This window comes from Vombatus ursinus, unplaced genomic scaffold (genome assembly GCF_900497805.2).
Source record: "Vombatus ursinus unplaced genomic scaffold, bare-nosed wombat genome assembly UNPS02014825.1, whole genome shotgun sequence".
Classification (NCBI taxonomy): Eukaryota; Metazoa; Chordata; class Mammalia; order Diprotodontia; family Vombatidae; genus Vombatus; species Vombatus ursinus.
The window spans coordinates 8,882,503-8,897,985 of record NW_020954603.1 but is presented as its reverse complement, the minus strand read 5'-3'; the positions used below and the strand labels follow the sequence as shown (position 1 = coordinate 8,897,985).

The 15,483-nt window shown below is 41.5% G+C and overlaps 1 protein-coding gene across 9 annotated transcripts in view; it reads right to left on the bottom strand.

The window, feature by feature from the left end:
- The window catches only part of EVI5 (ecotropic viral integration site 5), a 202,321-nt gene extending 187,358 nt beyond the window's left edge, over nt 1-14,963 (bottom strand). For 8 of the 9 annotated variants that reach the window (XR_003566956.1, XM_027838000.1, XM_027838003.1 and 5 more), the window contains exon 1: nt 14,894-14,957. The gene's annotated coding sequence lies outside the window, so the exon portion shown is untranslated. Of the gene's footprint in view, nt 1-14,893 lie in introns of all 9 variants that reach the window. The other variant, XM_027838001.1, reaches the window with a different exon arrangement.
- Between the last annotated feature and the right edge of the window lie 520 nt (nt 14,964-15,483).

The following is a 15,483-nucleotide window of genomic DNA, read 5'->3' as shown; positions in this document are numbered from 1 at the left end:
ATGAGTCAAGGTTCTTGGCTGAAAGGATGAAGGGAAGAAGACCCATGGGAAGTTTGAGGAGGGATGAGAAGGTTTAGAAGAGCAACTGTAGAGAGAGTGGGACAGTGAGTGCGTAAGAGAGGTATAGTAGGATTGCCTAGCAGCAGTGAGGGCCCAGTTTAGGTTGTGTAATATAAAGTTGTAGAGGACCTAGTCAGAACGATTGCATGATTGTCTCTACCTTAGTTCAGCTGTACATGTGTAGAAGCAGTGGCAAATTACAGGAGTAATCCAAGGTTTAAGCTTGTCAGGACATAACTGACAATATGATGAGTGGTCCAGGGATTCAAGAGAGCAGGACAGTGCAGAGTTGAATTGGTTCAACAAAGGGTCAAGATGGGGAGAAGAGGAGAGAGTGACTAGCACAGGGAAGACTGCCTGGGAGAAGTTGAGGGGTCAAGGGATTGGAGATCATGGTGAAGGTAAAGAGTAGGGTTTTGTAAGGGGAGGCAGAGGGAAAGATAAAAAGCTAATAGGTTATCATTGGATAGGGGATTTCAGAATTCTTGAACATGGTACATTTGTGGGTGATAGCAAGATCAAGGGCGTGACCATCTTTGTGTGGTGGATGAGGAGCTCATGGGAAGTGTGTAGGCTGAGCAACTGAGTAGTTAGGAACTTTGAGAGAAAATAAACATGAGGTCTAAGGAATTCTTGCCCCTTTTTCTTCCTACAGGCAGTAAGGTACCAGTGAAGATTAGGAGTAGGAAAGTGACAGATTTATCAAACTGACAAAATTTTTGGCGCCAGGCAACAGCCTCTGTGACTGTTGTCTGAGGATCAAGTCAGGGAAGTCCAGAGTGCCTCTCCCTCTAGAAAGGTGAATACCAGGCAAACTTTTCTGAAACCATAATAAGAGTCATAATGGCCATACAATGAGGTAAAGAAGGGTTTCAGCTTCAGTCCATGGAGGAAGTACCTACACAAATGAAACCATGGATCCTTGAACGAATGAATGGAAAGATGAATGATAAAGCATGTATTAAGGGCTTGCTATGTGCCAAGAGATACAAGTTGAAAAAAATCAGACCATCTCTCAGAGAGTTGATACTGTAACTGAGGGAGACAACCCATAAAAGATGTTTCAGCTTCAAGATGGATGAAAAGTCTTGAAAGTCCTAAGGGTACAGAGTCTGAAAGAGATGACAAGATCCAGACGTCCGTTTGTCTGGCAATAAGCTAAATGACAGAACCTCGGGTTGGAGGGTACAGAGGCAGGTCAGATGGTAATGGGAAGGGAACAAGCATTTATTAAGCACCCACGATGTATAGGAAACTGTGCTAAGAGCTTTACAAATATTATCTCATTGGATCATCACAACAACCCTAGGTAGGTACTAATATTATGTCCATTTTACAGCTAAGGAAACTGAGGCAAGACAGCAGTTGACTGACTTGCTCAGGGTCATAGAGCTAGCAATTGTATGAGACTGCATTTGAACTTGGTTTTCCCAAGCTCAGGCCCAGTTCCCGATCTACTGCACTTGGAAGACAACGGGAAGCAGTGGCAGCCTAGACGGGAAAGCCTAACAATCTCCTGTCACCCAAAGAAACAGAGTCGATGACCCTACTCCTCTACGGTGTCAGTAGTCAGGCAGCCCAGCAGGGTTCTGGCCACTCGTGTGAAATGGCACTGAAGGGCTGAAATATAAACATTAACAAGATACAGAGTAACCTCAATAATGAAAATGACTAAATCAGCTTTTTACTTTACGATAAATAGGCTAAAACACATTATAAACAGTGGTGTCAAACTCAAACAGAAACTGATCCCTATGGACAGCACATTAATTTAGAAAACCACAAATTAACATTATCTATGTTGTACTGTACCTTTATTTATTTTGTTAAACATTTCCCAATTACAGTTTAATCTGGTTTGGGTCCACTGGGAAGTTTCACCTGAGAGTCTGACACCTCTGTAGAGGACTTGTATGATCAGAAATAAGAGTGAGTGAATCCTATATTGAGAATGAGAGATAGCAGATGGGCAACCCAAGAGGTAGATTAACATTCACAAAATAACAAAAAGGTATGAGGAAGGCTCCCAGTGGTTTCAGTAGATTCTATGTTTAGATCTCTGAGAAGATAGAGCCAACAACTGAAGAAGACATGCTATAAACTTTTTGTGCCCCCTTTGAGGACAGTCTAGTAAAGCCTACAGACTTTTTCAGAATAATATTTTAAATGTGTAAAATAAAATACACAGGATTACAAAGAAAACCAATTATGCAGAAATGCAATTATCAAAATACTTTAAAAAAAAATAAGTTCAAAGATCCCCAGGTTAAAAACCTCTATTCTAGAAGGTTTGAAAGGATTACAATCTTCATGGACTACTCACATTGATGAAAACATCAATCCAAAATAAATACTTTATGGTCATATAAAGAAAAAATTTTTTAAAGGGTAATTCTTTGTACATATCTAGCACCTAAAAAACTTTTAATGAACTAAATGATTTTTCTTAAATATAATTTTTATAAATCACTTCAAGAAGTCAGTAAGATAAAACAGATTTTTTTTCCTCCTCAAAAGTCTTGATTTCTCATCTATCAAACATAAAAATTAATACTATGACTGCACATGAATAAGTTTAAAATTATATATCAAAGCAGTAATCTAGAAGGCAAGTCAAAGACAAAGTAACATCTGTACCGGTAAACAGAAAGTTAAGGGATTATGGATTAAAGTGCCCAAAAAGATTTGATTACCCCAAAGAGAAGTATATGCTAGGGATTGCCTTCAGAATCTAGAATACCTTAGCCTTACTTTCAAAAACTCAAAGTTGGCAAATACCAACACCACTTGGAGAGGTGAGAAGAAAAAGCTGCCCCTTCATGTTTCTACACATTTCATCTTGGTTTTTCTGGCAATACTCTTCAGAGTTAGTCACAGATCTTCCATGAGTCACACAGTTATGCTCTGGTCAAAGTATTTTGCTTTTCAATGTCTGTTACTCAATGTTTGTTACATGAGTTCTACATATACCTAGTAAAACAAAGTTGTTTACAATCCAAAAGACAAGCTGGGTGAAACACTTCAATAGCTAGCAATTTAAGCAGGTCTTTACCACGTAATCCACACACCAATATCAAAGCAATAAGTAAATTAAGCTGACTGAGGACTTTACACTAGAGTTCACTCCATGTTTACTTAATTTCCTGCTCTGGTGTCCACTCCTCTTCCCTCCCACAATCATACTTTCAATTCTCCCTTTTCTAAGTGCCAAAATATTATTAAAAGTCAGGAAGGGTAAATGAGCTCACTGCAGAGACAAAAAATTGGCATTCAAGGGCTTCAAACTAAGGTTTTTCTGGAAGCAAACTTTACATTGCTTTTATAATTCTTTGCCACCACAAAAAGAGCTGCTATAAATATCAATTTTGATTTTTCTAAGATTCTGGAATTCTGTGTTGCAGCCATGTAGCACCTTAAGAGTAAGGATAGGGATGCAAAGAATTGGAAATTGAGGGGATGCCCATTAATTAGGGAATGGTTGAACAAGTAGTGGTATATGAATGCAATGGAACTATTGTTCCATAAGAAATGGTGACCAGGCGGATTTCAGAAAAACCTGGAAAGACTTGCATGAATTGATGCTGACTGAAGTGAGCAGAACCAGGAGAACACTGTACACCGTAACAGTAACACTGTGCAATGACTGACTTTGTTAGACTTAGCCCTTCTGAGAAATGCAATGATCTATGGCAATTCTAAAAGGCTCAGAATGGAAAATGCTATCCACATCCAGAGAAAGAACCATGGAGTTTGAATGTAGTTCGAAGCATACTATTTGCTCTTTTTTTTTCCTAATGTTTTGTTTTGTTTCTTCTTTCTTGTGGTTCCCTCCTATTGGTTCTAATTCTTCTTTATAACATGACTAATGTGAAAATATGTTTAATAGGAATGTATATCTATAGCCTATATCAGATTGCACTCCCTCAAGAGAGAGGAGGGAGAGGGAAAAAATTTAGAACTCAAAATCTTAAAAAAGTGAATGTTGAAAACTAAAAATAAATTAATTTATTTAAAAAAAAGAAAGAAAAATTAAAACTGAAGATCTTCCAAATGGCAATGGAGAAGCTTCAGTTATATATGAATAGGATGCAACACATTTCAAACAAAGAGTTACCCAAAAGAAATTGGTGTCAGGCATGTCAAAGAAAAACATAAACAAAAGGGATGGGCTGGCCATGCCTGCAGTGAGAGTGCTGCTGGGCTTCTCGTGGCGCACTTCACTGGGTGGGCATAGGCAGGAACACCCCAGAAGAGGAGGCAGGGCTGGAAGAAGCCTCATTACCTCATACAAAAGAACAGACCCACATCCAGGAGGGCACAGGTCCATTCAAGTATTTGAGTATCACTCCCAATTCAGGCTCTCCCTGGGCAAGGCTGCAGATATGAGGTCCAATAAACTCACTCAGCCACACAGTAAATGTCAGAGGCAGAATTTGAACCCTGGCCTCACCAGATCCAAACCCAGAACTTTTATCCAATGCACAATGCTGCTTCTAAATATACTTTATTCATCTATGGAATAAACAATCCTCAAAACTCATTTTCTGATTCTTAAACAAGTAAATCTAAAAGCAAATTAAAAAAGAGTTCTGAGTCTACTTTCAGAAGCCAATAGACCTACTTCATTCAAAAATATCTAATGACTCCATCTTCTGACCTTGCTTTTAAATTGGATCTGAGAATCCAATAAGACCAAATTCAAGATACTGGTTCATTTATTTAAAAAAAAAAAAGAAAAAGAAAAAAGAACTTTTACTATCCTTTAAAAAAAAATCATTGACAAAGTTTTCCTTTTTTTTTTTTCCCCAAAAATCATTAGCCAAACTCACAGATTGTATGGGTAGCAAGGTATATATTAAAAGGATTTTTAAAACAGTTTTACCCTCCTGCCCTCACACACACACGTTAACTCTCCCCATTTTCATACAAACATCTTTCATTTCTCCTATCAGACAAGTCTTTCTAATCTCCAAGCAATTTTAATTTGTAAAATATCTGAGGTCATTCTTTTCTCATCTTTCTCCTCCATTCCAATAAAAAAAAAATAAACCTCCTCATATAACTGTTCCTTAGAGCTGCAGCTTCTTCTCTTGCTGCATCAACAATGTTCTAATAACCCTATGGGCAAAAAGCTAAAAGATGCTGGATTCAGCTACCCCAGAACAAAGGGGGGCTTCCGAAACAGTAAGTGCTGACCCAGAGAACAAGGAAATCTGTCCCAAGCCACATGTGGCTCTTAATCAGCAGAAAAAAAGGCAAGACTACATAATGAATCCAGGATTACTACAGCCCTCCAATCCTATTCAACCCAACAAGCATTTATTAAGTGTCTACTTACTACGTGGAAGGCACTACACTAGTTGTTGAGATAGAGACAAAATTTTTTAAAAGTCTGTTAACTCATTTTATGGAAGCCAGAGGCAATGTAGAAAATGGTATCGAAATATGCTTTGTAAATTCTCAGAAAATGGTCCAATTAAAGAAACTAAGAATATAACCAAAAGTCACAGAATCAGTTGCATTAAGCCCTAGATTCTAAAAACACATCAGAAAGACAACCTGCAAATAAACATGGACTACTTGCCACAGCACTGAACTGGATTTAAAACTGAAAGTGAAGGACACTTATCAACCTAGAATTATGGAAGCTTAGAATTTGAAGTTATCTTAAAGGCAAAGATCAACTCCCTACAACAAGCACGAATCCTTTCTACAACATCTTAGTCAAGGGCACCTCCAAAAAAAAATTATATCATCTCATGAATATAAGCAACCCATTCCATTTTTGTGTAATTATTAAAAAATGATAAAGAAAAAGATAAAATCCACCTTCCTCCCTATACCTTTTAGTCATTGATCATATCTATCTTCTGTTGGTGGCACTGGGTGCAGGACCCCGTTGCATTACCCACATACAATTCCAAACTGCAGCCCCAGGGAGAGCATTATTGTATTCATATTCATATAGTGCTTTAAGGTTTTACAAAGTGTTTTCTTCACAAAAACCCTGTTACGGGACATCAAGCAAGTATTTTTATGTTTAATTGCAGATAAGGAAACTGAGGTTCAAAGGTTATGATTTGTTCATGATCATACTGCTTTAAATGTTGATACCCAGGTAACCTGACTCCAATAAAAAAAAAAACAACAACTTAAGATCTAACTAGCCTTCTATAGCCTAAGATCTAACTAGTTTTTGTATGCAGTCACATATTTTTTTAAGATTCACTATTTTATTTATTTTTAGTTTTCAACATCCACTTCCACAAGATTTTGAGTTCCAAATTTTCTCCCCATCTCGTCCCTCCCCCAACCCCAAGACAGCGTGAATTCTGAATACCTTTTCCCCTAATTTGTCCTCCCTTCTATTCCCCACCCCTTCTCTTATCCCCTTCCTCTTCTATTTTCCTGTAGGGCAGGATAGATTTCTATACCCCATTGCGTGTATATCTTATTTCCCAGTTGCATATGAAGACAATTTTTTAACATGTGATTTTAAAATTTTGGGTTCCAAATTTTCTCCCTTCCTCCCTCCCCACCCACCCTTATTGAGAAGGCAAGCAACTCAATACAGGTTATACATGTGCAGTCATGCAAAACATTTCCACAGTAGTCATGCTGTGGAAAACTAATTATATTTCCCTTCATTCTACCACGGTCCCCCCTCCCCCATTTATTCTATTCTCTCTTTTGACCCTGTCCCTCCTGAGAAGTGTTTGCTTCCGATTACCCCCTCCCCCAATCTGCCCTCCCCTCTATCATCCCCACCCCCCCCATCCCCTTCCCCCCTATGTTCCTGTAAGGGAAGATAGATTTCCATACCCAATTGAGTGTGCATGTTATTCCCTCTTTTAGCCAAATCCAATGAGAATAAGATTCATTCATTCCCTCTCACCTTCCCCCACTTCCCCTCTACTGTAAAAACCTTTTCTGGTCTGTTTTATGTAAAATAATTTACCCCATTCTACCTCTCCCTTTCTCCTTCTCTCAGTATAATCCTCCCTCACCCCTCAATTTTATTCTCCAGATATCACCCCTTCATCTTCCACTCACCCTGTGCCCTCTATCTCTCTATCTATATATACATATAATTTTTTTCCCCTCCAACTACCCTAATACTGACAAAGGTCTCATGGGTTACAAATATCATCTTTCCATCAGGAATATAAACAGTTCAATCTTTATAAGTCCCTTATGATTTCTCTTTCCTGTTTACCTCTTCATGCTGCTCTTCAGTCTTGTATTTGAAAGTGAAATTTTCTATTCCGCTCTGGTCTTTTCATCAAGAATGCTTGAAAGTCCTCTATTTCACTGAATATCCATTTTTTTTCCTGAAGGATTATACTCAGTTTTGCTGGGTAGGTGATTCTTGGCTGCAATCCTTTCTCCTTTGCCCTCCAGAGTATCAGATTCCAAGCCCTCCAGTCCCTTAATGGAGAAGCTCAGACACTTAGTAAGCACCTATTATGGGTCGGGCCCTATGCTAAGATGCAGGGATACAAAATAAGGCAAAAGACCCTATCCTCAAGGAGTTTACATTCTAACAGAGACAACACATAAATAAATAGGTATGTTTAAGATACATAAAAACTAGATTTAACAGAAAATAAGAAAGGAAGGTACTAACCACTGGGAAAGACCCAGAAAAGGTTCCTGCAGAAGGCAGGATTTGGGCTGAGCCTTGAAGAAAGCCAAGAAAACTAAGGTGACAGTAACAAGGAAGAGCAGACCAGGAATGAAGGACAGCCAATGCAGATGGAGCCTTGTGTTTGAGGAACTGCCTACAAGTGGGCCAGTGAAGCTAGAAAGCAGTGTGCATACAGGGGAGTGAAGGAAGTGTAACAACACAGGCCAGGCTATGAGGAGCTTCCAACACCCCAAACATGATGTAGGAGGGTTGGGAGGATGTCATGTAGGTCAAGTTATACTTTGGCAAAGTCACCTTGGTGGCTGAGTGGAGGAGGAATTGAAGTAGGGAGAGTTGAGGCTACTGAAATGGTCCAGTTAAAAACACCACTTAGGGGAAATGTCTACCTGTAAACTCTTACATCAATAAAAGAGCAGATCAAAGAACTGAGCATCCAACCATAGACTAGAAAACCAACAAATTAAAAACCCTCAATAAACACCAAAATAGAAATCCTGAAACTCAAAGGAGAGAGTAACATAATTGTGAATGTTTAAAAAAACACTGAATAAAAAAAACAACTAGGAACTGTTAAAAAAAACAAACAATAAAATAGATAAGCTGGTAGTTAATTTGATTAAGAAAATGAAAGAAAACTAACTAACCAGTATAAAAAATGAAACAGATAAAATCATAACCAATGAAGAAGAAATAAAAGCAATTATAGGAAGCTATTTTACCCAATTATGTGCCAAAACATCTAAATGAAATGGATGAATATTTACAAAAATATAAACTGCCCAGATTAACAGAACAGGAAAAAGAAAACTCCATTTTGGAAAAAGAAATTAAACAAGACATAAATGAACTCCCAAAGGGGGAAAAAAAAAAACCAGGTCCAGATGGATTTACAGGTGAATTCAACCAAACATTTAAAGAACAAGTAATTTCAATACTGTATAAAATGTTTTTTAAAATAGGAAAAGAAAGCATCCTACCAAATTCCTTTTATAATACAAACATAGTCTTGATACCTAACCCAGGGAGAATCAAAATTAAAACAAAAACAAAAAAAAACTAAAGACTAATTCCTCTAATAAACAACGGAGTCTTCCTGACTCCAGGCCAGCTACTCTGTCCATTGTGCCACCTATCTGCCCCAGGATATAAAATAAACCCACATAAATTATCAGTGTTTCTGTATATTACCAGCAAAATCCAGCAGGAAGAGATATAAAATACTTGGGAATCTACTTGCCAAGACATACACAGGAACTCTATAAATATAATTACAAAGTACTCTGCACAGAAGTAAAAACAGATCAAAATAATTGGAGAATTATTAATTGCTCATGGCAGCTAGGTGGTACAGTGGATAGAGTGGCAGGCCTAAAGTCAGGAATACTCCTCTCCCTGAGTTCAAATCTGGCCTCAGACACTTACTAGCTGTGTGACCCTGGTCAAGTCATTTAACCCTTTTTGCTTCAGTTTCTTCACCTGTCAAATGAAATGAAAAGAAATGGCAAACTACTCCAGTATCCTTGCCAAGAAAACCCCAAATGGGTTCACAAAGAGTTGGACATGACTGAAACAAAACTGAACAACAGGCCAACAAAATAAAAATTATTTATTTAGTGCAATACCACTCCAATTACCAAAGAATTACTTTACAGAGCAAGGAAAAATAATAACAAATTTCATCGGGAGAAACAAAAATTCCAGAATATCAAGGTAATCAATGAAAAAAAAATGGTAAGGAAAAGAGACTAGCAGTAGCAGATCTCCAACTATACTATAAAGCTGTAGAACAATCTGGTACTGGATAAAAAATAGAGAGGCTGATTTGTAGAAAAGATTAAGTCCATGAGAAGCAAATAAATGCAACAGCCTAGTGTTTGATAAATCCAAGGATCCCAGTTATTGGGGCAAGAACGCAGTACTCAACAAAAATGGCTGGGAAAACTGGAAAGCAGTCTGCCAGAAACTAGGCAAAGATCAACATCCCATACCATATACCAAGATAAGTTCAAAAAAAGTACATAATTCAGACATAAAGAAGGGCATCATAAGCAAATTAGTGAACATGGAAGAAACTACTGTCAGAGAAGTTCATACGAAATAAAAATGGACAATTTTTATTACATAAAACTAAAAAGTTTTTATCCAAACAAAACCAATACAGTCAAAATTACCAGAGAAGCAAGAAATTGGGGGGGGGGGGAATCTTTGCAGCAGGTTTCTCTCATAAAAGTCTAATTTCTAAGATAAAGGGAATCAGATCATATTTATAAGAATAAAAATCATTTCCCAATTCATAAATAGTCAAAGGATACAAAAAGGCAGTTTTCAGAGTAAGAAACCCAAGCTATCAATAGCCATATGAAAAAAATGTTCTAATCACTTTAAATAAAGAGATGAAAATTAAAACAATTCTGAGGCACTACTTCATAACTATCAGATTAGCTAAGATGCCAAAAAACAAAAATGACAAATATTGAAGGGGGTATGGAAAAACAGTTTTTTAATGCACTGTTGGTGGAGCTGTGTACTGGTTCAATCATTCCGAAAAGCAATATGGAGCTATGCTCAAAAAGCTATTAAACTGTGCATACCCTTTGACCTAGAGATACCACTATACCCCAAAGAAATCAAAGAAAGAGGACAAGGACCCATATACACAACAAATACTTATAGCAGCTCTATTTGTGCTGGTAACGAATTAGAAATTGAGGGGAAATCCATCAATCAGGGAATAATTGAACAAGTTATGATATATGCATGTGATAAAATACTATTGTTCTGTAAGAAATGATGAAGGGAATGGTTTCATAAAAACCTGGGAAGATGCGTTACGAAATGCAAAGTGAAGTGGGGAGAACCAGGAGAACGATGTCAGGAGAGAGATTCAGTTTAGATATATATATCTGGGAATCATCTGCAGAGAGATAAGTGACCCCACATAATTTTAAAGTGTTATAAAAATGCTAGCTATCATTATTATTATTACACAAGTGAGATATTACAGAAGAGAAAAAGAAAAGATGACCCAGGACAGAACAACCCCAGAGGACATTAATGGACACGTTAATGAGCATGATACAGATAAAGAGTCAGCAAAGGAAACTGAGAAGGAAGAGACAGATTGTCAGAAGACAAGCAAGAAAAAGCAGCCTCACAAAAACTAAACAGAAAGTATTCAAGAGGAGATGATCAATGGCATCAAACACTGCAGACTTCAAAAAAAAGAGATTTTGGGGAAAAGACATTAGAAGTGGAAATTAAGGTGTCTTTGGCAGCCTCATAAGCTCAGAATGAAATCTATGGTCCTGCAAGGTACTCAAAAGCAAAGTTCTTTTTCTATAAATTGCTTATTAAGCCACATCTTCCCCACTTCATATATGTGTGCAGTTATTTTTTTGTTCTTAAGGCTGGGGTATATCCCAATTATACTTCATCTTTTTAAGACTCTGTCCAGCATTCTAACCTGACTCCATCTTTTGAGATACTAATTCTGTCAATGATTGTATTATCTATTCCAAATCCCTCACCTAATATATCAGCTTTTTCATCTGCAAAGTTAATGAGGAAGTTTTTCCATCAAATGTCCAAAGCTAGTATTTGCCACAGTACTACGCATGCAGACCTTCCTTTAGGAAGCTGGACAACAGAACAGAATACCAATATGGTATTGAGCTATAGCCCACAACGAAGTTCTATTGAGCAATAATATCCAGCCTTTTACATGATTGTGAGATTTGAACTTAGATATTACAGCTAGCTGTGCCATCAGCATCATCCAGGTTTCTGTTAAACAGCTTAGTATGCCAACATAGAAAGCAGAAGTTCTTAATCTTTTTGGCATCACAGACTCTACCCCTTTGGCAGTTTGGAAAAGCCAATGTATTCCACTCAGAATAATGTTTCTAAATGCATAAAATAAAATACATAGGATTACAAAGGAAACCAATTGTAGTGAAATATGCTCTAAAAGCTAGTGACCCAGTGATATCATTTCAAGGTCTATGCCCCAAAAAGATCAAAGAAAGAGGATACACACAAAAATATTTGTAGCAGCTCTTTTTGAAACGGCAAAAAAATTGGAAACTGAAGGTGTGACCATCAATAGGAGAATGGATAAAGTGTTATATGTAAGGAATGGAATATTACAGTCATAAGAAATGACAAAATGGACAGCTTCAGAGGAAACTAAGATGACCTCTATGAACTGATGTTGTGAAATGAGAAGAACTAGGAGAATAATTTACACAATGATTACATTATAAAGAAAAAAACCTCCAAAGGACTTTAACCCTTTAATTAGTACAGTAATAAACCACAGGTCCAGAGGCCTGAAAATGAATGATGCAACACACCTTAATATTTGGTTTAAAATTTTAAAAAGCTCTTAGCATAGTGCCTGGCACACAGGTAAGCACCATATAAATGCTTATCCCCTTTGCCTCCCTTCTCACCCTGCCGGAAAGTGGATGGACTTAAAATTTAGAATGAGACACACATTTGTGGATGTGGCCAAAATGAGAATCTGCATTACTGGACTATACATATTTGTTGTGAGAGTTTTGCTTTTTTGACTTTTTTTTACTATTTGGTGAAGCTAAGGCAGTAGCAGACCGTGCCATCCTCATGCCATAGGTTACCATGGGGTCTGATGTTTCATTGTGGTGTCTGTGGTACCTACTATTCAGTGACTTGCCAGGGTCACATAGCTACTAAGTACCTGAGACAAGATTTTAACTTGGTTTTCCTTACTCCAAGTCCAGCACTCTATCTTCTACATTAAGGTGTTGCTTTTTAATTTTCCTTTTAGTTTTTTTTTTTTACTTGGAAACAGAAATTCAAAGAACCAAAGCAAATTTGTGGAGCTCCGGACTCTTGCAGTAAAATACCTTGATTAGCCTCTTTGGTTTTAGATGTATACCCACTTCAATTCATCTTCTGTGAGACTGGCGGATCAATATTCCTAAAATGGCATTGTATCTCTCTGTGTGCCTCAGTTTCTTTAGTTGTCAAATAAGGGAGTTAGACTTGATGGCCTCTAAGGTCCCCTTTCTATGACCCAAATTAGTTTGCCAAGTTGTGCTGGGTATTCTGGAAAGGCATAAAAACAGGAAGAACTGAAGCCCATCTTTCTACTTATACAACATAGGACAAACAGTAGGTGTCACAGACCCCATGGCGACCTAAGGTCTAAAGTGGCAGCAGCAGAACAGGAAGGAATAGTTTATCCAATACCCACTGAAAATGAAAGACTGCACAGGGCTCAGTGACTGAATATTCGAGTTAAAAAGGAAGGAACCCAGAATAACCCCAAGTTTGAAAGGAGTGGCTGGGAAATTCAAAGAATCACTGATGGCGATAGGCTGAGCAAAAGCTGTACTGGGAACAAGGATGAGTTCATTTTTTAACTACTCTTACTCTGACTAAAATAGAAGTGGTAAAGGGCAGCGAGGTGGTGCAGAGATAGAGCACCAAAACTGGAGACAAGAAGACCTGAATTCAAATTCGGCCTCAGACACTACCTAGCTGTGTGACCCTGGGCAAGTCACTTCACCCTGTTGGCCTCAGTCTCCTCATCTGGAAAATGAACTGGAGAAGCAAACGGCAACCCACTCCAGTATCTCTGCCAAGAAAATCCCAAATGGGTTCACAACGTCATGAGTCAACAACAACAACAAATGAGACTAAACACCCCACTGTGCTTCCCTGGCAGAGGAAGAGGAATTGCCCCTACTATCTCCAAGGTAAGAGCTGGCCTCTCTAATTGCCATACTTCTGGACCAGACATACTTGCATTCCCCTTTAGTACTCCACCTGACAAATGAATTTTATAAGCATACAGATCACAGTTACCCTCAAAGACTTTTGGAAGGCGGGTAGCCACAAACTGCGTCCATCAACAGCTGCCGGCTTCTGAATGAGGCAGGCAGCCCCCTGCCCCTTCTCTCCTACTAGGACAGGCCCTCCTCACCTCACACCTGGCCTACTGCAGGAGCCCCAGGGTGGGTCTGACCCCTTCCCCTCCCCCCACTGCAGTCTATCCTGCACTCAGCCCTCCAAGGGCTCTTTCTAAATAAAGCAACCACTCTGCCTCCACTGAACCAACCCCAAGCGGACGAGACCCTCCCATCTCAACTCTGGGCATTCTCTCCGGCTGTTCTCCAGGCCAGGAATGTTCTCCCTCCTGTCCCCACCCGCTGGATCCCTTCAGGTCTCAGCTGAAATCCCACCTTCTGCAGGAAGCCTCTCCAGACGTCTCTCTCTCTCTCTCTCTCTCTGACGCCAGTGCTTTCCCCTGCTGAACATTCCCGATTTAGTCTGCACACTCTCTGTGCAGAGTTTGTGTACGTCCCCTGCCCCATTCCACTGCGAGGTCCCAGAGGGCAGAGGCTGGCTGTCTTCTGCCCTCCTTTGCATCTCCAGCACTTAGCACAGGGCCAGGTATGGAGCCCGCCACTTCTTAAGTGTTTGTTAACTGACTCAAGTCAGATTAAACATCATAACCAATCCCGGGGGGTGAGGGGCACCGGAGAGTCAGAAGTTCAGGACGGTTACTCTTCCCGGAGCCAGGAATTGCTGAGTTCACATCCAGCCTCAGACAATTCCTAGCTGGGTGACCCTGGGCAAGTCACTTCACCTGTTTGCCTCAGTTTCCTCATCTGTAAAAACCTCCCGGGGTGGTAGTGAGGGGAGTATAAGGTATTTGTAAAGCACTTTTACAGAAAACAACTATTGTTATTACTGATATCTCTGTTTAAAGCAAAAAAAAAAAAGGAGACCCCCCAAGGCCAGGAGCTCCCGGGCAGAGTGTTCCGAATCTGCTCCGGCCCCTGGACAACGCGACCCAGAAGTTTCCCGGGCCGGAGCCGCTGGGGAGAGACGTCCGGCGTGCGAGAAGAGGCCGGGGTGCCGGCACAAAGAGGGGGCTTTAAAGCCCCCGCAGCTCGCGGAGTGCCTGGCCGGGTCCGGCCCCCTTGCCACAAGCGGCCGCCCCCAGACCCGGGGGACTCGGGAGCGCTTTCCAGGAACTCGGCGGGGGAGCTCCCCGGGGGCCCCCGACCTCTCGCCCTTCCCCCCACCCCCCAGCTGAGGCGGCTCGGCCCGAGGCTCGGGGCCCGGGGCCGCGTCGAGGGGCACTGAACGCCGACCCGCGCCCCCGAGCCCCCGGGCCCCGGCCTCCCTCCTCACCTTGGAGAGCTTGGGCGGGCTCGGGCGTCCGCATCAACTTCCCATCCAGCCGGCAGCCCCCGCCGCCGCCGCCGCCGCCGCCGCCGCCACCACCGCCACCTCTTCGTGGCCGCCTCAGCCCGGCTCCCCAGGCCGCCGCCGCCGCCGCCCCTGCCGCCCCTCCCGGCCTCCGTCCGTCCGAGGGTCGCTCCGCGCGCGCGCCCCGACTGCCGGCCCCCCGCTGGGGCCGCCGCTGCTGCGCCGACGCGGACTCCGACCCCGGCAGCGCCCCCCCCCAGCCCCACGCCCCCCCTCGCGCGCCCTCGGCCGCAGCTCCCGGCCGGCCAGCCCGTCAGGGAAGCCCAGCGCGCAGGCGCAGCGCCCGAGCCTTAAAGGCACAGGGGCCACCTCTGCCTCGCGGTGGGCTCGGGGCCCGGGACGGGCGGCGCTGCGGTCGGAGCCGGCTCACAAGTCCCTCCTACCGAGCGCGAGGCGGCCGAGCTCTGGGCATGGGCCCGTCAGGCCCAGGTTGGCGTCGGACGCGGAGCGCAGCCCGCGGGGGCGCCCGAAGGGGTCCGAGCCAGCCCGGGCGGCCGCGTGACCGTGGGCGA